At 44.1% G+C, this 22,263-nt stretch overlaps 1 long non-coding RNA gene across 1 annotated transcript; it reads left to right on the top strand.

Moving 5' to 3' along the window:
• The first annotated feature begins 19,951 nt into the window (after positions 1 to 19,951).
• On the top strand, positions 19,952 to 21,537 carry LOC128314210 (uncharacterized). The gene is made up of 3 exons (XR_008295702.1): positions 19,952 to 20,083; positions 20,358 to 20,549; positions 21,306 to 21,537. It is a non-coding gene; the product is annotated as an uncharacterized LOC128314210 (long non-coding RNA).
• Positions 21,538 to 22,263: the final 726 nt, after the last annotated feature.

Raw genomic sequence — 22,263 nt, 5'->3', positions numbered from 1 at the left:
GAAAGGATGCCAGATTCAAACTTGCAGAATGTTTATGTTAAGGTGGGACCCCCTGTTTTATGTAGTGGTTATCTGTTCACATTTTAGGCAGCCAGGTGCTACCAGCAGAAAAATGGGAAGTCTGGGGCGCCTGGGTGGCTCAGTCAGTTAAGCGTCTGACTTCAGCTCAGGTCATGATCTCACGGTCCGTGAGTTCAAGCCCCGCGTCGGGCTCTGTACTGACTGCTCAGAGCCTGGAGCCTGTTTCGGATTCTGTGTCTCCCTCTCTCTCTGACCCTCCCCCGTTCATGCTCTGTCTCTCTCTGTCTCAAAAATAAATAAACGTTAAAAAAAATGTAAAAAAAAAAAATGGGAAGTCTTTATGACCTATCATTCCCCAGCAAATTAGGAGTTTAGCTGATAAAAGCAACCCACTTATGTTTTTAAAAAGTATTTTTTCGGGGCACCTGGGTGGCTCGGTTGAGGGTCTGACTTGGGCTCAGATCATGATCTCATGGTTTGTGAGTTCAAGCCCCATGTCAGGCTCTGCACAGAGCCCGCCTCGGATCCTCTGTCTCCCTCTCTCTCTGCACCTGCCACCATTCTCTCTCTCTCACTCTCTTTGTCTCAGAGATAAATATTAAAAAATATATATTTACTCTTTCACTTTTCTTCTTCCTGATGGAAATAATTTCCCTGTATATCTCATGTAGAAAGACAAATAGAATTAGCTTTGGAAATACTATTTTTAGGTTCTAGATTTGAATACCGTATTATTTCAATGCTGCAGATGTGTTATCTTTTCTTTTGAAAAGCTAGAAATGCTTTGTTGTCCCTGGTGATGTGCACAGAGGGAGCTCACCTCTTTGATGATGAGCTTCTGGTTAGCAGCGTTCCGTGGGGTTTGCAGGGAAGACACGTGGGAAACTAGTGCAATAGCACAGTTTGAAGAGAGAATCGTGAGCCAATCATAAATGGAACTTAGAACTGGTAAAACTTGGTGAAAGCGAGAAAGTGCGTGGGACGGCAACCCTGGAAACATTCATCATGACCTAACTTTTTATGGCAAACAGTAGTCGGGGGTTTGCGTCACATCTATCCTGGCTGTGCCTCTGTGTAGGTGCGAGGCTATCAGGTGCTTGGGGTCAAGGTAAGATCAGACTGCAACACTTTCCTCTCCATTCTGCGAGGTTGGCTTTTTGTTTTTGTTTTGTCTTTGACCCCACAGAAAATGTTCTATTCCTTGCCTATTACTGTCTATTAGTACTTAGGAGAAAATAAATTGTCCTAGCACACACACGATTAGTCACCTTTAAGTGTTTCTGAGAACATTAACGCTGCCACTTGGATTTCGTTAGTCAGGTTTTCTATACTGTGTGGATACAAAGAGTTACACACACCCTTCCCACCACCTCATTCTGTTCCTGCCTCTTCCGCTCTTGACTTTCAGCTTTCCTTTCCTGTAAGGTTTCTAACATAACAAAGGAGTTTCCTGGGCTTTAACTGGGGCATTACCTTAGCTCAGTTTAAAAACAGCCATCAGAAAAACAAAGCATTATGGTGTCAACTGTCTCAAAGTTTCTTGATTGTTACCCTAGGTGAACAAGACTCAGCTGTTTGGTATTTTTTAGCACAACAGGTAAAGAGGAAAACCTTAGCCACAACTAGGTAATAAATATGTTGGTAATTGCATCTTCATTTATTTACTTTGATTAATCCCTGGAATTTTTTTTTTTAAATAATGGGGCAGCAGGGGCACCTGGGTGGCTCAGTTGGTTACACATCCAACTAGATTTCAGCTCAGGTCATGATCTCACCCGTAAGATTGAGCCCATGTGGGATCTGCTTCAGATTCTCTCTCTGTCCCTCCCACCTCACACTCATAAATATAGATAGATAGATAGATAGATAGATAGATAGATAGATAGATAGATATAGAAAGACAGACAGAAATAAGCCTTTGTGACTGTGAACCAGAACAAACTACCTTCTTCTGACTGATATGTAAAATATGCCTAAGTAGTTGAAAAGTTTTATGGAGGTTATTAAACTTACTACAAATGAACTGTTTAGAAGACAAAAGGAGTTAAAAATAAACACAAAAAATACCTAGAAAGATATCGGTTAGAAATTAATCAAGAAGTCAAAGGCATTGCCGGGGAGGAAGGTTATGGATGGCTTTGTTAAGAATTCCCTTATGTGTTTAAGAAGACTGTATGTGTAGTTTGGTTCCAACTATGACATTCTAGAAAAGACACAAGGATGGGAACGGTAAAAAAGATCAGTGGTTGTCAGGGATTAGGGAGGAGGGTGGGGTGAACAGGCTGAACAAAGGATTTTCAGGGCAGTAAGACTGCTCCGCATGATACTACAGTGGTGGACACGGGTCACTGTGCATCTGTCCAAACCTACAGAACATAGAACACCAAGTGTGACCCTCATGGAAACTACTGGACTTTGGGTGACAAACCCGTGTCCATGTCGGTTCATGAGGTGTAACAAATGTCCCATCCTGCTGCAAATGTTGACGGTAATATAATAGGGAAAGATGGGATGAAACAGGCCGAGAGGGAAAGGTCAGGACCTGAGGTCCCAGGGTGGGGAAAAACACCTAGGTTGGAACAACGCTGGGAGGGTCTGACCACAGCAAACCCCCCAGGTGTAAGGTTCCTCTTGAGAATGTAACAGACACCACCCACTGCCCCACAGGTTCTCCTCAGGAATTTGACAAAAGACCTGATTAAAAATAAGTAGTGGACCACAGAACACTTGACCCCACAAGGAATGATATGGCCATAGACCAGCCCCCATACAATGGAATCGAACCAGTCAGGAAGGGGCAACCCAGCCCCTAGCACTGTCAAGCCAATAGGGGTAGAACCTGAGAAGGAAATAGAGGGAAGGGAAGGGGGTGCTGACCTTAGAAAACCAGGACTTGCCTAGACTCGTGAGTACTCACCTTCAAATCCCCCTCTTTGTAAAGAGAATGTTCCTACTCTTCCTTTCTGATCCTGTATCTAATAGTGTCCACCTCCTCATTCTTCGAAGCGGAGAAACAACGAACCCCAGGTATTGGGGCGCGACATCGTGCAACAGTAGGGGGAAGCCGGGCCTGTGTGGGGAAAGGGCTGTTAACGGAACTTTGTGTACTTTCTGCTCAGTTTTGCTGCGAACCTAAAACTGCTCTAAAAAATTGAAGTCTGAAAGGAAACAAAATGCAAATACTATTTTCAGTAACAAGGAAGAAAGCTCAAGTTTTGAAGGTCTTGCATGTGACTATGGGCTGGAGTCTTATATAATAATAGTCTGCATCAGGGCTCTCGCGGGGGTGGGCGGGGTCCGTCGGTGAAGCGTCGGACTTCAGCTCAGGGTGTGATCTCGCAGGTCGTGGGTTCAAGCCCCGCGTCGGGCTCTGTGCTGACAGCTCAGAGCCTGGAGCCTGCTTCGGATTCTGTGTCTGCCTCTCTCTCTGCCCCTCCCCTGCTTGTGTTCCATCTCTGTCTCTCAAAAAAAAAAAATAATAATGTTACGAAAAAATTTTTTAAAAACAATAAACATTAAAAAATAGATAAATAAATAATAGCCTGCATTGATTCAGCATTGAACAATACTGAACAATTTTATGTGTGGTGTCATTTTATTCTACCAAAAACTGATTAAGGAAGATAATACGAGTATTGTGAGTTTTGATATTTTACATGCACTGACTACAACCCTCTCAGGCAGGCATAGCACTGGCTTCGGTTCTGGACTATTCTTTTCAACGTTTCTAAAGCAAAACCTTGATTGAGATAGTGTCCCTTTCCCGGGCAAGGGGCAATTTGCTTGCTGTCCAGCATAATAAAAAGAATCTCTTTTTTTTTTTTAAGGCAAATGTTAGGCAGATTTGCTTGCAACCTCCTTATAAAAATGAGGGTTTCCTGAGCTTGAGTTTCCTCAGTTGTGATGCAGCCTTACTGTGTGCTGTGCCCACCCAAGCCCACTGCTCTGTACCCTCACCAGACCTAGGAGGGACCTGAATAGGAAGACCATGCTGTTTGCTGTGCTGTATAAGCAAGCAAGTCCTTTGTCTCTGACCCAGTATCTCTTGTCTTCTGCCAGCTTCCATGAAATTAACAGGCTACCTTGTTATCCGTCAAGTAGGATGAGATCTCCAACTCTTCACAATTCTTGGCACTCTGTCAACAGTTATTAGTAGGAAATCCCTTATTTTGTTATTATTCCCTGTCTGTTGTCTATTTGAGGTAAATGATTATAGACCTGCAGTTAAGTTGAAGATAAGGACAAGGAATGTAGTTTCACAAATGCAGACTCTAAAGAATTGTTTTACAAAGGCCAAAGACAACCGTCTGAAGCTGTTCACGCAAAAAATGTTAAAGTGATTGTGATAAAATTTCAAAAAGATTCCTTATTCTATTCAGGAATCCCATCTGAAACCCTAGATATTATCATTTCTTTAAATGAAATAATCAAATTCTACTCAGGAATCTCGTCTACAACCCTAGATATTAACATTTTTTTAAAGAAAACAATCAAAGGGATGATAACTAATATAATTCAAATTATAACAAGGTGTACAACTAAATAACACATACCAAATAATGGATAGATAAATGATACTTCAAGAGTCCTTCCCTGTTAAAATTGTTATAGATCTTGAAGTACTCTTCTAGGATACTGACCTAAAGTTGCTAGAAATATACACGTACACTATATACACAAAAACAAAAAAAAATGTCTATTTCCAACACCAGCATTTACTCAAGTGATTGCTTTTGGTTTCAGAAGGCAAATAGGCATAATGTATTTTAATTGAGATATTATACAGAGTATAATATACTTTTCAAGCCCATCATTTTTCCTTGTTGAACTCCTTTTTAAAGTGTCATTACATCTGATGCTTGGTGATTGAATTTGGAGCTATGGACATAATTGAAGTCATTTAGTATCTTAACAGTTTCATTAAATTCATTTGAATAAAAACTGGTGACATATAAATATATATCTTAATTGGATGCTAATTATGAAGATAAATTAAGACCTATTTATGTCATTTTACTGGCATTTTTAAAAAAGAATCCTACACCTTTGAAAACACTTCCAAAAAGACATATTTAAAATTTTTACTTGTTTTTCTTGAATATTATGCTGTTTATGATTACTCAGTATAATTCCAACCCCTGTCTTAAGAAGTTAAAATGAGATAACGAGGTCTACAAAAAAATATAATTGCTTCTGGCTCATATGTGCCATATGATGTTTTCCTACCCAACCCAGGCTCAGCCAGCAATGTGCCAATGGAGTGCACACCCATTTGAAGAATAAAATAATCAAAATAAAAAATGAATATAATGGGGGACACCTGGGTGGCTCAGTCAGTTACACATCCGACTTCAGCTCAGGTCCATGAGTTTGAGCCCTGCGTTGGGTTCTGTGCTGAGAGCTCAGAGCCTGGAGCCTGCTTTGGATTCTATGTCTCCCTCTCTCTGCCCCTCCCCCACTCATGCTCTGTCTCTCAAAAATTAATAAATGTTAAAAAAGATATTTTTAAAGTAAATGGATAGAATGGAACTTAAAGCTGCCACGATCAAACTTATTTGCTTCTGAGTTAAAGGGACAGGAAGTTATTTATAGTTCTAATGCATGGACCGTGCACGAAAAAATGGGTCAACTGATTTGAACTTGGGACCTTTCTATGCTGCATTAGATGTGCCTGCTCTTTATTTTCTTTAATTAAAATGTGGTTCCTATAATGTGGATGGTGACATAATATTTATGAGAAAATTAGATCTAAGCGTGGATGTAGAAAAACAGAGTCCCTTCCAATTGCTAGCAATCTATCTCTATTTTTTTCTAACTTAGGTAAAACCCTTCACCACCATCAGTTTCAAAATACTTTCCACTCCTAAGTAAAACCAAAATCATTTGCCTTCCTATTTTGTTCTGCTCATTGTAATTAAGGCCAAATGAAAATTAAACCAAAGATGAGTTCAGAATAAAAGTAATAGCAGACAATCGAAGCTCCCTCAATTCAGTTCTAGTGAGGCTAAAGCAATATATTGGATCCCACTTTTACCAGTGGGGCCAACTGTTCGATCATTAATACCTTGCAATCAGCCATGGTGGGAGCAGGCATACCACACCTGTCAGCAAACACTACTATTAGGACTTGTTTTTCCCTCTGGAGAAACTGTTTACTAGCACACCATTGGCCAGAAGCATTTTGAGATCCTGTAGCATATGCAGCACACGCACGTGCACACACACACACACACACACCCCATCTTAGAAGAACTCTGGAACCGGATTGTTTGCGTTCATACTCTGCCTCTATCACTTATTAGCTGCAGGCTGTTGAGCAATTAACTTACCTTCTTTGCTCCTGTAAAAACGGAACAAGGACAATAATAGTAACTACCTCATAGGACCGTTTTGGGGGACTCGTCTAAAGTATTTAGTGCCACACGCAGAAGGTGCTCAGTAAATGTTGTCTGGGATTATCATTGTTACCTAGACCGGAGCAAGAAATTAGATTCTGAAGAGTATCTTTGGGCAAGTGTATCTGATAGAGGTCACGTAGTCTCACTGGCCACCATTTGTGTCCTACTGGGCTCCTTACACCCTGATTCCCTTGTCCTCCATATGCTGCTAGAAACTGCACGAACACACAGGTGTGGCGCCAGCTCCCTGCCTGGGACAGCCAAGATGGCACTCGTGCACACCTGCACACTTCCTTTCCTCGTCCCCACTGCATCCTCCCTACAGGTAAAGAAACCCGGAGCAGGAAGCGCCTCAACGAAATGTGTTCCTGAGCCCGCTTGCTTAACGTGTGAAATTTCACTTATGGGTGACTGGTTTATTTCTCAATTGCTGCCTGGTATTCAAAGACTGGCTTCTCATACCCCCTTCATGTTTAAGACCTTTTCAGGAGCTTACAAGTCAAGATGCTCATTTCCTCTCCCTCTACTACTTTGAAATGACTTTAAAAAGGAAGAGGAAGAGAAGGAAGCCCATAGTATCAAAGGAAACGCAAGGAGACAAGTGGAAGAGGTTTTGGAAATTTGGAAGACGGAAGAGCCATGTCAAAAGATGTAGAGTGAAGGAGGTGATACGCAGATGTGGTGTAGAAGGACTGGCGTGCTCCCAAAACTCTAAAAAGAGGAAGAAATCAGAAATGTCAGGAATGACAGCGCACCCGCGAAATGTAGCGTTAAAAACAAGCGGACCTATATAGACCCCTCCGCAAGCTCCCTGCCACGCACACACACACCCCATTCCCAGCCTGCCAAGCAGGGCAGAATAAAAGGAAGCCTCGTTTAAAAGGGAGTAGGAGGCCACAAGGCCGATGCCTTAGGCTTACCTCTGCTGCCCTCTGATCTGCCTCCCCACATAACGATGGAATTACGCAAGCACTGTTGTTGATTTTCAGCTATTAGAATCATTTAAGCCTTAGCTTTTCCTTCCACAACACCACACACACACACACACACACACACACACACACACACTACACACCTTGAATGAACGTGTGTGCAGAACTAGAGAAGCTAGTGTTAGGGTTGGAATCTTCATGTCAACTTCTGGAACCACACACAATTTTAATATGGTTAAAGACTAGACTAACTGTATACTTGCATACATGGGTAACAGTACGATTAAATAGAAATAACAGAAGATGGGCGATGGAAAGGGGAAGAAAGATCAAATAAAGGAGAGGGAGATGAACAGCCTCATCTCACAAAGCAGAAAATCGGAACACTGTCGGTAGGAAATTAAACAAGAAACAAAGGCATAAATGTTTATAGGTAACAAGAAAGAAGCTATAATATGACTGCAGTGATTTAAGTACAGTGAGAGATACAAAACCTGCATCATCTAAACTTGATCAATCATAGAAGAGGCAGAAATATCACTCCCCCTTAATGACGTGGAAGTAACCACCACTGGGTGTGGAAATAGGACAAAGGAAGATCACGGATGATTCCATGATAAGCCTTCCCCTGCTAGAATCTTTAAAAAGTATTTCTATTCAGCTCTAGCTCTCTCTCTGTCTTTTTGATAATATATGAGAGCTCATTAGAGTTCACTTTGTAAATATAAAACATGGTTTGCAGGATTCTAGTTTTAAAAATGAAATACACGAATGAGATCCCCAAGTCGATCTCCCATATTTTGGAGATGAAGAGTCTGAGCTTAAGAGAGAAGTGAGTCATAATTCAGAGAGAAGGCCACATAGCTAGTCAGCGTCAGGCACATGTCACCTGTCTCTACCTCTGACATCCAGGCTTATCCTGCAACCGCTACAGTTAATTTTGCTCTTTGGGAATCAGGTATTTCATTTCTTTCCCCTTCTTCAGCAGTATCAGTAAATTATAAGGTTCGCAAATTCTAAATCAGATATGACACCAGATAACCTCCAATATCTTCACGAGATTCTTAAGAAATTAGATCCCAGGTAAATTGATAACCCCAAGTGTCCACATTCTCTTAACAAATTATGCTGTTCAGTCAATATTCCATGTTCTTGGTGGGTTACTAGGGGATATAGTTCAGGCCACCGTAACGAAAAACCCTAGAATGGGTGGCTTAAACAACAAGTACGTGTTTCTCATTTCCAGAAGGTGGGAAGTTCAAGGAGAAGGTGCCCGCAGATCCAGGATCTGGTGATGCCCCGCTCCTGGTTTCCAGATGGCAGGCTTCCTGCTGTTCTCTCACAGGGAGGACAGAAGAGTAGAACCACGCCCTCTTGTGACTCTTTTATGGGTATTAACACCTTAATTAACTGAGTGGAACCTTCACGACCTCATCTAATCCTGGTTACTTCCACAAGGTTCAACTTCCCAATTCCATTAAATTGGGGACTGGATTTCAACACACGAATTGTAACAGGAGGAGGACACATTCGGTTCATAACACCAAGCTTCTAAAACTTTAATTTGTATACAAAATTACAGCCATGGAAAATAAATTCACTCAATCTCTGATTCTGATATTTGGAGGCACAGAGGACAAGTCTATATTTTGAATTGTGATTATAGAACCTAAAGCCACTTACTAGGGATTATTACCCTTGGGGTAATTAAATACACACACACACACAAACACACATACACACACCTATCTTGTAAGATAATTTGTTTGAATTATCTGGCATCCTTGGCAGTTTAAAGTAATATGCAAAAAAAAAAAAAAAAGAAAAAGAAAAAAACTCATGATACTATTTACCTGTTTACCTCTTCTGCTAGATCTGGTTCATTTTTATAAAAACATTTTTTAAATATTTATTTATTTTGAAAGAAAGGGAGCGCGCACGTACGCGCAAGCGGGGGAGGGACAGAGAAAGAGGATCCCAAGCAGGCCCCACGCCCAGCACGTAGCCCAACTCAGGCTCGATCCCAGTGAGACCACAACCAGAGCCGACATCAAGAGTTGGACACTCAGTTGACTGAGCCACCTAAGCACCCGTCATTTTATAAAAACATTTAAGTAGATATTGCTGCCTCAGGGGCCTCATTTATCCAGATGTTGGTGCTGGAAGTGAATAAAGAGCGCAAACACCAGAGACACATAATCATCTGATCTTTTACTGAAAGGGCGGGCCTACGCCAGCCGACTCCATCTTGTTCTGTGTCCTTCACCTTGACCACACCTCCTCCCCTTGAGTAACCCCCCCCCTCACCTGCCTAACAGGACTCGACCCTTCCCCAGGACCCTTCCCCAGCCAATCGGCTGAGGCCATAGCCATTACCTCACCAACTGCCCCCAGGCCCCAATAAAACCTTTGTCCTTTTGAAACTCGCTCTCCTTCCCTGGTATCTCACCGCTGCGTCGGTGCAGGTAGGGGATTGAGCTCGAGCTAGCTCGAATAAAGGCTCTTTGCTTTTGCATCGGACTCGGCTCCCTAGTGGTCTTTGGGGATCACGAATTCTGGGCATAACATTACAACTACAGGGAGATCCTCCACCATCACACCACCCCTAATTCCCTAGAGGATCCTACCTGTTCTCAGAGGAATTAATCATCAAAAGAAGATGCAAACAGCGTTGTTTAGCGAGATCCAAACTCGACTAAGCTGTAGAGGAGTTTAGGCTCAATCAGCCTTTCTGAGTTAATTAGAATCTCTCCTGGTTTGGCCTGGAAACCAACCTACACCGCCATGGTGATCCTGGCCTCAAAGGTCTCCATGGGGTTGGTTGAGGCCTTTGCTGATTCTGCCTGGCAGCCCAGTCCTGCCTCCTTCCTTGCCCTTCCGGGAGCTGTGCAGGGCTGCCTTCTGGGTCTGGACACACGCTCTCCGTGTGTTGGCACCCACCCGGGTCTGCTTATTCCTTCACATCACTTGCCCGGCCACGGACGTTTGCGCTTCTGATCCCCACCGTGGAGGAACCGTAATGGTCTCCTTCCATTACTTATTTGTCTCTCAGGCTTTGAACCGCTATACTTGAGCTACACTAAAAAAGCATCAACTGAAAGTCAGAAAACACAAAGGCTCGACTCCAGAATTCCACACAGAAGGGAAGGACAGCAATGGAACTGAAAAGGGGGCTCCGGCTGTTCTCCTGAGTTGCAGAGCAAAGACATGGGCATTTTTATGGGTCTACCTTGGTGGGGGCTGATGGGTAATAGGGGGGTGCCCTTCAAACCATCGTTTGGCATTGAGACCTGTTCACACTCAGCTCTGCCATGATCTAGTTATGCGTTCCCGGGCTTTTGATGTCTAAGCCTTAGGTTTCCACAACAGAACTCGTGAGGTGAACTAGAGGCTGGCTACTCTGAGTACAGCCCCCAACCAAACACCATCGGCATGATCTGGGAGCTACTGAAAAAATGCAGGACCTCAGGTCTCACCCAAGGCCCAGGGGCTCAGAACCTGCATTTTCACAAGACCCTCAGCTGACTTATGTGCACATTAGCATCTGAGCGAGATATGGCACGTTCCCTCCCTGATGAATCAGCCTCGTGGATCTGAGAAAACACAACGCTGGGATTTGAGCGCCTGAAATTGGAACTCTTTTTCTGCTACCACAGTATCTATGTGCCATTGGAGAAACGACTTGACTTCTTCGCATCTGTCAAATTGGGGATATTACTACTTGTTTTACGACGCTGATGCGGCGGCTATAAATTATGAAGCACCCTACCACAATGCCTGGCGTACAATAGGAATTGAACAAATTTTAATTCTCCTTCCTTGCTGGCTCTCTCCCGCAGAACCAATATTTTATGAACCTGCGGATCTTATTTCCTGCCATAGACTCATATCCTAGCGCCTTTGCCCCCAACTGAAAAAGAAACTAAAGTATCAAATCTTGCAAAAGTCACGCAAAATTCTAAAAGCTAACAGTTACCAGGTGGCGGCGAGTGGAATGGACCGAGGCCTTCATATGCAATACCTCTTAGACATAAACTAGCTTCTCCCTCTACTGCTGTCAGTGCAGCTAAGAGACAATCAAGCTAACATTTTTGTTTGTCAAACTACCAAATTGATGCTGTTGCTTGGGGGCAGGGTGTGTGGATCCCCGGAGCGCTGTCTCAGAACAGGGCAATTGTGGACCCAATTACCTAGTTCATGCTTTTAGTCTTTCAAAGTAACCCCTAAGAAATCTGTTTATTCTTAAGAGCTGTTAGGGGAGAGAAATGTCTCCCAAGATATCCCTTTTAAGACTGTTCCATCGTATTCTGAGGTGATATGTTTTGTCTTCTACTGAATACGTTGTTATTCAAAAATGCTCACTTATCTTTTACACTCTTCATTTTGAATTCAACTACACTGTGACTTTTCTGTAAATCTTTTATGAACAAGGTCTCTGGTGGGTCCTCTTTAATTGGTTAAGGGTGATCAGCAGAGAGCATTGTCAAAACTCCAGACAGTGTTTCTTTTGAAACTCGGGGCACCAAACTTTTCCTGGGATAAGATGTCTGGATGCAGATAAAAACCCACCGTGCTGTCCTGCCCGCAAACACTACCTGAGCCTGACTTGTCAAAACAAGAAGGGCTTTCAAGTCCTCCACCGGCAGTCAGGGCTTAGAAGGGCTTTGTTTTTCAAAACTGAATTATTTGTGTTATGCTTCGGACAAAAGGGGTTGAAAGAAGGAAGGGGATCGAGGTCTTTGCTGAGAACACATTCTCGCAGGGATTCTTCCAGGAAAGACTAACAGAAAGTATCAAATACAAAAATTTCTGAAGGCCTTCCTCCTGTCATCTTGCGAATCTGGACACAACTTCGTTACCCGGTGGGAAGGAGGAAGCGTAAACACACACAGGCACCCACCTGTTGCACGGACACCATGCCCTGCTTTTTTCCCCCTTCTTGGGTTATTGTCTGTTCCAGAGAATTCATGTTTGAGTACATACTGGCTTCGTTCAAAGTCCTTCCCTGCCCTCTTCCTTCCACCCCTTCCTCAAATTTGTGAAGATATTCTCTATCCTTTCTCAGCTCATATCGCGACACGCACAGATGCTTCCCAGGTTTTTCTGTGTACAGCTTTGGATGGTCCCACTGGCTAGTAGGACTATAACTCCATTTGTAATTCAAGGTGTTCCCACATACCGTAATAAACTTAGAAATGGCACTACAGTCAATGCTAGCATGTATATTTTAATTCTAAAGCCCCTATGCTATCACACTTACGCATTAACTGAACTACTTTTTGTCTGGTGTGTAAATGTCATTTACTTAGCATAGACATTAAAGGCAACCTTACAGGGGGAAAAATGAGCTATTTTTACACTGCTTTTAAAATCATTTTCAAGAAAAACTGGTATTCAAAATCAAGATTAAACTAAAAATCAAAACGTGGGCAATATTCTGCATGACTTCCTAAGGTATATTCAGGGAAAGCAAGCGGATTCTAGAATTACTGGACATCATCCAGAAGATTCATTTCCTGCCAAGGTACTCAATCCAGACCTAACACTGCATCAGCAATTTCTCGATTCTGTATTCTTTTTGGTTTACCATTCTATTTCTCATCACTATTCTGCTGGACATAACATCCCTCTGCTGTTTAGGATATTTAAAAAAAAAATTTTTTTTGCCAGCTTTGAGAAGTTGTTTTGGTTGGATTGGCATAATTGCTCATCAGAACCACACTTAATTATATTACTTTTAACCTTGTCTTCGTCTTATTTGGGATTTACAATGCACTTACAGATGTCATGATATGTATTGGTCTTGCATTTTAGAAAAATCATTGACAGTCCTCTGTATATCCAGGAAATCCATTAATCCCAGCACATCTAGATGTGTGTTTTCCCCAAACCTGCCTTCATCCGGGCAAGTCCTAGCCAGTGGTTAATAAGTAGGGCTTTCCCACAGAAAGCCTCTGCCGTATGACAAAGAACTTTCTACAGGTAATGGAGGCAGAGCTGTCCACTCTAAACACAGACGCCTTCCTGGGAGTTCCTTTCCCGTCTTTTTGAGATTCTGATCTGCTTTGGGAGAATGGCTCACAGGGTCAGGGATAGTTGAAAGAATGTGCACGGGGCACAATTTTTATATCTCTCTTTCACCTAGGAGATTTTTCATAAGCCTGCTCAGAACCTCTCTGCTTGGTATGCAATACAGAAATAACGGGGTAAGTCTCTCATAAATTGAATTGATCTGACCATGGATTTGAAGTTACTGCCTTTCCCACTGAGTTAAAGCCAAATAGAGTTGCCTGCCCGGCCAGCTTTGATCAGTAGCGCGGTACTTTCCTCTTTCTGACTGAAATGCGTCCAGTCCCTAGCACTGGTTTTATTCAATGTTCTTGTTCACTTCACTGGAAATACTTTAACTCTGGCACCTGCTGGCTGTGAAAGTGATTAGGATTTCATGGGACCAGAGCGTTTCATTTCTAGTAAGACACACCACGGCCCATAAATTAATACAGGATTATGCTTCAGCATTTACTCTGCAGGCTTGTTTTGAACTGAAAAGGAAAGGCAATTGAAGGGTGAAGAAAAAAGGAGATGATCAGATGAAAAGTGAGCAGGTGTACAAAACCTGACGGTGCGCATTCGCGTAAGCGCTTTCTTAGGAGGGAACCAAGAAACTTGCTCCCTTTGCTCTGTGAATGCTGACGAGCATCATTCCTTCCTCTCAAAACCTGGCTCATTCTGCCACCGGAAAACATCTTGCCCTGCGTCAGAATGTAGACGGGTCGTCCCCATTCCCTCTGCAAGCCAGAGCAAACGCTGCGGCCACAAGGCATCTGAGCCTTGCCTTCCAAGCACCCCCACCATCGTGCCAGACGTAGGAACATCAGACCCTCCAGGCCAGCAGACCCCAAGCTGAGTGCTCTCAGGTGACCATGCCAACATCAAGAGGAGCAGGAGAATTGCCCCGCTAAGCTCCGTCTTAATTCCTATCCCCCGAAATAATGAAAGGTAATAAAAAATATTGTGGTGAGCAGCAGCCCAGGAGCCAGATTCAGCCCACTGACGGTTTTTCCACGGCCTGTGAACTAAGAATGGCCCTTACATTATTAAATGGTTGCAGATGATCAAAGTAACAATAGCATTTTGTGACACAAGGAAATCACACGAAGTTTAGTTGTCCTGTGCAGTGCAATCGTTCCGGAACACAGCCACGCTCATCGGTTGACGTACCGTCGCTGTCTGCTTTCAGGCTCCTGCAGCAGAGTGGAATAATTCCAAAAGAGATGTCTAAAATATTACCGCATGACCCTTGACAGAAAAAGTTTAACTCTGTTTTGTTATTTTTAGTGTTTATTTATTTATCTTTGAAACAGAGAGAGAGAGCCGGAGAGAGCATGACTTTGAGCAGGGGAGAGGCAGAGAGGGAGGATAGAGAATCCCAAGTAGGCTCTTCACTGTCAGCACAGAGCCCAACAGGGGGCTCCAACTCATGAACCCGTGAGATCCTGACCTGAGTCCAAACCAAGTGTCGGATGCTCCACCAACTGAGCCACCCAGGCGCCCCTTAACTTCTGCTTTAAACCACTAAGTTTTGCATTATTTTGTCACATGTCAATATGGATTTTGCAGATGGAATACCCAAGAAACACATTTCAATGTCACAGGTGATCTCTCAGCCACATACCCACATAGTTAAAACTCAAGAGGAAGCCAAAAACTGAAAAGAAACAAAAAAAAAAAAGAACTTTCTGAATGTCTCCCATTTGTTGTATACAAATGCAAACATTTTATTCCACTGGGAAACAGGATGGATGTAACATTTCACGGACTCCCGCCATATTTGAGGCACTGCTCTGGGCCACGGGGATCTAAAGGTAAGTAAAAACCCATAAAAACTGTGCCCTCCTGGAGCTGACAGTCAAATGAAGAAGAAAAACAGCCATCGACCAATTCCACAACACAATCGGCAGTAGGTTTATCAAAATGATTTCAAAGAGTACACTGATCACTATTCCACAAAAATCTGACCTCGCCTGACAACAGCCAAGTTTCCCCAAAGATGTGATACTTAAGTCAATATCATAATGGTAAGTCACAGTTAATTAGACAAAAGGTGGGGGCGGGGGAGCGGAGCGCTGAGAAATGCAGAGTTTTCCAGACTTTGAGAGCATGGGGAGATGTGTGTGACGAAGAGAAGCCCAAGATTGCGGTCCTTTGTGAACCGTCTTCCTTGTTTTCATTTGTATCGTAAGAGTCATTGAAGTATTTTAAGCAAGAGACATGGGGAAAGAGAAGGACCTTGGTTCAATGTTGTCAGATTCACATCTGGAAAATCATTTGCGTTTGTGGGAAAAACAGGCAGCCGAAAGCAGAGCGGCATGCCCAGAATGGAGGAGAAAGGCTGGTGGTAACCAATGGTGGGAGCGTAAAAACAAAACCTCCTCACAACCCAGGAATCCTCTCCATGAAGTGAGCAGGGAAAGAAAATCCTTGTTACTGAGTAAGCGTTAAACCAGAGAGGGCTGCACATCGCGGGCAATCCGCTACGGAGTTGCCGAGGCAGAACGGGACCTCACTCTTGTATCAGGCTATTCCCCGGCACCGGCCACCAATCCTTAGAGAACTGGGACCCCCGCGTGGTTCGGCGACCCCAGGGGAAGATTCCAACTGCATGGGAGACAGCAAAGATCATCACCATGGCAGCCACCAGGAACGAACGTCCCAACACTTCTGCCCACTGCAGCCACCACAGGGCGATAGGCCTGCGTGCACCCCTCCACGGGTGCAGTGAAAGGGCCCCGCCCCCCCCTTCACAGAGGACAAATAGAGCAGGAGGCTTGGACAGGTGTCATATGATGCACACACTTGGCGTGAAGATCAACGGACCCTCGTGGAGCCCAAAACAAGGAAAGACAGTCCCACTCGAGATGATAAACCCCACACAGCTGTGTGGGCCCCTTAGGTCTCCGTAGGAAGGTTCTAGCCCCAGGCCTGTTCCTGTGCTGCCAGAAGACTGTGCGCATGAGCCTGCCTTTCCCAACAGCCAAGCAGACACAACCCGTCACACACCGGTTCTCAGGATAAATAATTAGTCCTTCAGTGAGAGGACCGGCCAGCACTACTGGTTACACGGAGTCCAGCCTAACTTTACCGGGTAACTGGGGGGAGACCACCCAGGCTCGCGAACTGGCTTCACCCAGGGGAAAAGAACGCACTTCCCCGATCTTTTTGACAGGGAGTGGTTGCGCAGTTTGAAGCAAGGCACCCCCTAAAATCCTGTTCCTCCTTCCCCCACAAACCTGGAAATGGGGGTGCCGGACTCTCTATAGGCTTACGTTTCAAAGAGATGGTTCCCAGGTCCTTTAGAAAGACACGCGAAATTGACCAAAGGCCCATCAAGTTTTCAAACAGAAGACCAAGGATGTACAAGTTGTCCAAAGGAAATGTGCTGAGAAAAAGCAGGGAGGAATCTCTCGAAGAGGAGAACCAGGCCTCTTGTTTTTCACTTGTTGTTCTCCTCACACTGGTGCAAGAGAAAAGACAATGCATTTCTAAAAGGATGCAGTGTAGGGGAAGAATAATATCCTTTGAGCTTAGGGTCACAGAAATCACTGAGGACTTTAAGGAAGCCCGTGACTACAACGTACTTACAGCAGAAGCCGGACAAGCCAGACATGAGCGGCAGGTAACAGCAGCCCAGGGGTTGGAAGGAGCGGGCCAAAGCCATTAGCGCTTCCGTGGTGACACTCTCCTAGTTTGCTTTTGCTCCTCTAGATGCTTCTCAGATTTCTCTTCTTATGCCTCTACCTTGAATGTCTGTCTTCCTCTGAGCCCTGCCCTGGCCTTTTCATCCTCTTCCACGCTTTTCCTCCGTTGTCTCATCCACTCGTCTGACTCCAAGTCTCAGCTACAAACTGAAGACTCTTAATCTGTTTCTCCTGCCATCCATCCATCCATCCATCCATCCATCCATCCATCCATCTCTCTCTCTCTCTAACTTGGACTCATAGATAAACACACCTACGGGAAAACTCAACTGGGAGTTCACAGTCATTCCAAACTCATCAGGTACACGTGGCACTCACTGTTCTCATCAAATATGTTCCTTCCTCCACGTTTCCTGTCTCAGAAGATGGCGGCACCATTCACCCAATTGTTCAAGACATTGATATTCTCTGGTCTGTCACCAAATATGAAATCAATCCAATTTATCTCCTTCATATTTCACATCCGTACATGCCTCTCCTGACTGAGACTGACCGGCAATTCCTCAGACTGGCCGTCATTTCTCTCATGGAGATTATTCCAAAAGCTACCTAACTGATCTTCCAACTTGTACTCATGGCTCTTTTCAGATCCATTCTCAAAAATTCAGCCGGACTGAATTACAATAACCCGAACGTGAGAACAGATATAATTTTTTCACAGTGACATTGGTGTCAGGATAGAGCGCTTGTCTTTAACATGGTTTGAAATGACAAGTTCTTGAAACCGGCAGTGACCTCCCTCTGGGAGCTCAGCTGTCCGGATGCTGACACTTCCCTAAGGGCAAAAGGCAATCTTGGCCCAACCCCCCAGGATCCCGTGAGACTTCTTTAGCATAACAAAATCCCTTTGGAGACTTCCTTTATCTCTACCCGCCCCCCCCCCCCCCAAGATATATGTTAGCAATTATTCTCCAAGCATATGGCCCACTCAGACCTCTGAAGGGTCTCATGACTGAGGTTTTACCGGACAGTATCAAATGACCTTATTCCAACAACAGCTAACCTCAAGGTCCTGGAAACCTTATTTCCCAAATTCCCTAAAGGCCTGTGCTGTCCTAACTCCCTCCCAACCTGGACATATATAATCAGCCACCCCTCAGCACCCCAGTGCAGCTCTTTCTGCCCACGGGTCCTGTCCCCAGGCTTTCAGAAAAAGCACCGTTTTGCCCTGAAGACATCACAAGAATTCTTTCTTGGTCATCAGCTCCAAACCCCAACTCTTCCACATCAGTGTGGGCACTGTTTCAGTGTTAACTATCATCCTCCCAGTTCCGATGTAAGGCTTTGACCTTAGTAGGCAATCAATAGATATTTTCATATAAAAGAGAAGGAAGGAAGCAATAAAACTCTTAGGCGGAGCAGCCTTGGGACTGGTCACCAGGGAATTTTGCAAATGCGTAGGACGCTGTGCGGTAGCTGAGACAGGATGAGATTGATTTACAGCGTAAAAGGCAGGGGGAAGGCAGGCTTCCTAACTGCTCTTCGTACCTGGAGGCAAATACATCTTGCTTTCTTGAGCTTGAAATTAGAAAGAGAATTAGCTGTATTAAAGCTCTAATAATAAAAACACATCTACGAGTGACACAAATGGTCTCTGTTTACATCGGTGTATGACAATTAAGAAGATGTGACAATCTGCAAGAATTCACGGCTCAGGTGTTTTGTGCAAATGTGACAGAGAAAAGGATGCCACCTTGGCATTAAACAGGGTTCTGACCTTGGCCGGTAAAATATTAAATTTCAAGTTTCCTTGTACAAATCTTCTCCCTGGATCTTTCCCATTTAAGTACTTTAGTATCAAACTAGAAAATAAAGTAAAGGAATCTGAGCCTTCTCTTTTATTTAACTCATGGACTCTTGTGAATCAACTTCAGAACTAACCACGTCTCCCCTGGCTCAGCCAGGTACGAAGCAGCAATGGCAGGATGGGGTCAACTTAGGGGGCATCCCCTGCTACCCCATGTCACCAGCCCCGTGGCATTCTGACACCCTTCAAGAAGGGAATCTCTTCACACAGTGGCTGCTAGCCCAGTGGGTATTGAGATGTTTGCTCTCCAGTGAGACTATCCTTCAACTTCAGAACGCCCATGTCTAACATGTTGGCATAGTTAGTAGATGTACCCAAGTCAGGGACTTCTGGGAGGAAGAGGGAGGGGGAGAGAGAGAGAGAGAGAGAAAGAAAGAAGGGAAGAAATATCTGGTGGGGATTTTCCTCAGCAAAATAATTACTCCTTCCAAGATGCACTCAGCAAAATAACTACACCTTCAGAGTCACATCTTAACGTGACGGAAACAGAAAACATTCATCAAGTCAGATTTTTTTTTTCTTCTTTGGTTTTCCATCGAGGGACATTTCTATAATCGGTAGGTTTGTTTCTGTCTAATATATAGGAATCTTTGCTTCAGGGCATGAGGAAGATTGGGGGGTGGGGGCGGGAGGGTGCAGATATTGCTTTGGCAAGACTTTGCCCGGGTCTATTTTGCTCTCGGATTAACACTGTGGCCGAGGGACGTTGCTTTCTACACGACTTGGGTGAAAATCATTGCTCTTTCTTGCATCTGAAATCACTCTGCTGAAACTTTAGCTCTGTTGGACCAAAGTCCTAGTTTTAGACTTCAGCCCGGCCCAATTTATAGGATAGTATACTCTCAGGCAGCGCATCGTATCCTTACTTGGAAGCTGGGGTGGGTGTGTCACGTTTCCCCTGCCCACAACTTCCGTTGGAGGAAGCTGCGGAAGCACATTATGCCCCGAGGGTGTCACACTTTCCTTTCCCACCACTTCCTTCCAGGTATTGGAGGAAGCACATTATGGCCCCGGAGGCCGGAAGCGGCCGGTTCTCACAGCCCCGGGAACAGAGCTGCCATTTTTGTTTGGGCTGCTGAGTCAGGAAACTGACATTCTCCTGTTGTGCTTTTAAAAGTATTTGCTCTAACTTCATTTTTTTTTCCCTCTGACAGCTGAAGCAGAAAGGTGGATTAGCTTTCTTGATTCCAATTATCTTCCCCCGTAGTATATTGCTGATACGCTACTGTGTCAGATAACTTATGTGAAGTAGAAGAAAATGTCACCTAGTAAATGTGACAGAGCTGGAGGGAGGGCTTGAAAGGTATTTCTTGTCACTGATGGGGCTCCAAGAACGTTTTTAAAGACAGGTAGAATTCACTTGAAATATCTGAATTGGATTTTTTTTTTCCTGCCAAATTGGCTGAAAGATTACCATGCACATGTCAACTTTTGCTTTTAGAGAAGACCAACTGAGATCGTCGATGTTGTGCTCTACCTGATTTCCTTCTACATCTGGATATGAGAATGGAAGGTGTTCCTCACGACACCTGAGTTTTCCTCTGTTTGTTTGTTTGGTTCACATCGTCAGACAGGAGGTCATATCTCAGAAAGACGGGGTTGTCACTGCCTTAAGGAGATATCTGGGACAACGGTTAATATCTGGTGACCACGTGTGTCTTTGTGTTTATGTTTTTGTGTCCTGAGGTGGTAAGAGGAGGCTGAAGTGCCTGTGTGCTCATTCAAAGCCTTTAAAAAAAAATTAATGTTCATTTATTCCTGAGAGAGAGACAGAGAGAGAGATAGAGCATGAGCAGGGGAAGGGCAGAGAGAGAGGGAAACACAGAATCTGAAGCAGGCTCCAGGCTCTGAGCCATCAGCACAGAGCCCGATGAGGGGCTTGAACCCAGGAACCATGAGATCATAACCTGAGCCGAAGTCGGAGGCTCAACCCACTGAGCCCCCCAGGCGCCCCAAAGCCTTTTGATTACACAGAACTGCCTGCAGTTTCTGACTTTTGTTATTTGTGTCATGATAGCTTATTATTAAATGTTTTAAATGTACAACTTTTCTTGTTTTGCCTGATGAATCACCTGTATCTTTTTACCACGTTGAGAGAATTTGAATCAGAGTTAAAATATAAAACGCTGCCCGTATTTTTGAGACAAGGACACCGGTCTGGAAACTTTGTAAGAGGAAGAAACCACGTCCAGAGGTCAGATTAAAGAGGAAAGTGGGTAATTACTTACATGGACGAGACAGAAAGGGGCTGCAGGGAGTTAAACTTGAGTTCTTTGCCTTATGGACTTTATCACGGTGTCGTAGTGTGATATCAGGATATCACGGTGACATAAAACCACTAAACAAAATTTTGTGGTTTAAGCCAGGGCTCTCTGCTAATTCTTCACAGAATGAAAAGCAAAGACAAGAAATGTTTCTGACCTGCCAGAGGGGATCGTGACTTCCACGAGGCAAGACTGCAGCTCGCTTGATTTGTTCACTGCTTTCCATCCAAAAACTTCTGAATCATTCTCAGCACCATAGTGAACATACTCCTTTTTCCCTTCGTGACAGATGTAGTCCTGCAAACATAAATAATCTCAGGCCCTCACTCTCATTTAGTTGATTACTAGCATTTCAATAAAAGCAAAACATTCTCGGTTGAGGCTCTTGACTTGAGTTCCTCTTAGTATGTAGTAGGTCTGTAACAATGACCTCCGGTCCCCAATGCTCTTCATCTCAGTCCTTAAGCATCGCCAGAAAAAGAAAACCGCCCTGATCATTCTCAAGATGTCTCGCCATGAGCAACAAGCCTCTTCAGCTGAGTAAGCCATCAACACGGCCCTTACTGGAGCCCTGTAGAGACGGTCAATTTTATCACTTAGGGTAATAGTGAGCAGAAATGGGAGATGATGTGGGGTGAGTAGGAAGAAGAAAACAGAGCAGGAAACCAATGGTACTTCCTCTAACATCTGCAAGAGACCTGGGGAAAAAGTAGACAAGCAGGGAAAAGCAAGCTTGCAGAGCATCGAAGAAAGACTTGCCAATTCAAAGTAACTTTTTCTCTGTGTGTTAGCTGGCTGACATTTCCCCCTAAAAACACCCTTCTCTGTCCTTCACAGCACACCTCAGGCTCTGAGTAACCACGTTTGATCCGCAAGATGAATTAAGAAAACCCTAGGGACACAGAGGGAAACAGACGGTTATCTACAGAGAGATAGATTACACCTCCAACTTGCAAATATGTGGCTCCTTTCTAGGTCAGCTCCTGTGCGAACAGGACTCGCCTGCTCCCTGATTTTTCCTTCAGGAAATGTGCTTCTGCTGAAAATGTGAAATGAGCAGGAATTTAGGAACAGGTGAGGGAG

This window comes from Acinonyx jubatus, chromosome B1, assembly GCF_027475565.1.
Source record: "Acinonyx jubatus isolate Ajub_Pintada_27869175 chromosome B1, VMU_Ajub_asm_v1.0, whole genome shotgun sequence".
Classification (NCBI taxonomy): Eukaryota; Metazoa; Chordata; class Mammalia; order Carnivora; family Felidae; genus Acinonyx; species Acinonyx jubatus.
Note: the sequence above shows the minus strand (reverse complement) of the source record. Positions and strands in the feature narration are given on the sequence as shown.